Raw genomic sequence first — 1764 nt, forward strand, 5'->3', positions numbered from 1 at the left:
AAAAAAAATGCCATCATTCAATTAAATTGTTAGAATATGCATGATTGTTCTTCCCTATTTTCTTAGTGCCAAAGACTTACTTTAAAGTCCTTTCTTGGCTAACAGACATGTTTTTCTTCTGTGTCATTTACCTCTGTTCCTGTTCCTTACCTTAAATTATTACTGGCTTGGTTTTGGAAGACAGTAGACGTTCTGGATGACAGGTCCCAAGCTACAGATGTATAACACATTTATGCTGATTTTATTATTAATTCAAAGGGAGATGCTGCTATATTGGAGTTCTGATATTATTAGCCATTGTTACACAGAAGTCACTTCCAATCATATTGCTGAGTGAACTAGGAAAGGCCTGAGCTCTATGGAAGTTGGAGCAGTGTGACTGTGGTACCTGATAACATGGTGATGTTTGTGATTGTTAAGTCCTGCTCTACTTCAGGAGTAGTAGTAAGTTATCCAGATAGATGCTAGGCCCTATCTAGCAATCACAGGGGTGATCTTCAAGGAAGATCTATGTAATTCTCCATACAGGGTTGTTTACATGATTCTGTGGGTATGAAGTTTTTCCTAAGGATAAAGATATCATGAAATGTAATGTCCATGGTGAAATGTTACTCTCATTGTACAGAATTCATTCACACAATTACATCCCCGAAACAGATTGTTTAGCATTAAGAATCCAGTCATTTTCCACATTTGTCTTGTGGTGTAAGACATATAGGAAGAAAATTATAAGTATTCTCTCCACTGGACCACAACTCAAATTATATATTAGAGACGTTCCTGGAACATGAATTTCTCCCCCATGAAATGATAGGGAGACTCTTTTTTCCTTATATCCCTACTGTATTTAAAGCTGTTCTTTAACCTAAATGTTTTTACTTTAAGGTTCTTTTCATCTGTGAAATGACAAGAGTCAAGGAAGATGGTCAGAGGTGTGAATTTGAAAGTCATCAATCTAAGCCTTACCTATGTATTTTGCTACAGTGTGAGTTGGGAAAATAAAGTCTAGCTGTATGCTCACAGTGAATGAATTTTTAAATCCCTTTCCTGCTTCTTTATTCTTGTGCTAATCTCTTTCTCTTACACTGGACACCAATAGATTTTTACTGTTTGTAGTTACAACCACATACTTCCTTCTATGTCCCAAGAACGATGTTTCCATTCTCCCTTGTTTTGTACTCAGTGAGCCTCCTTCATAAATTCTCTTTCGTGTTTTAATGTTCTTTATACCAAATTCTTTTCTTATTTACTTGAATAATCTCTGCTAGAGGGCCATCATAGCTTGTATTAGCCAAGAAAGTGGGAAAAAACTAGATCATGCCTAAATAAAAAAATCCAGAAATGCTTTTGCTGGACTGTAACCCCCTTCTAAGGGACATCTCTGTACTTTAGTGTATATTGGTACCACTTTTGATTAATAGGGCTCAACAAGGACAGATGCACATACATTCAGATATATAGTAAGTGAAAAGATCATTTTATAAACCAACAGAGACATGTGGCATCCATAATACTTCAAAATACGTAGTAAAAAGTAATGATTATACTAGAATTAGCTGGTCCACTAATTTTTTGAGTTACTTTGACTAAACAAAGTACCCAGTAATAAACATGTTGCTTTGAAGGCATTTAAAACAACAATGTTAAAAACATTATAATCAGCCAAATTTCAGTTAGATTACCTTCTATAATGTAGATAAAGAGTGGCCCCCAAAGGGAGTGACAGAAGGGGCCATATACGGGATAAGGCAAAAGCATGATAGT

The sequence above is a fragment of the Grammomys surdaster genome, unplaced genomic scaffold (genome assembly GCF_004785775.1).
Source record: "Grammomys surdaster isolate TR1022 unplaced genomic scaffold, NIH_TR_1.0 541, whole genome shotgun sequence".
Lineage (NCBI taxonomy): Eukaryota > Metazoa > Chordata > Mammalia > Rodentia > Muridae > Grammomys > Grammomys surdaster.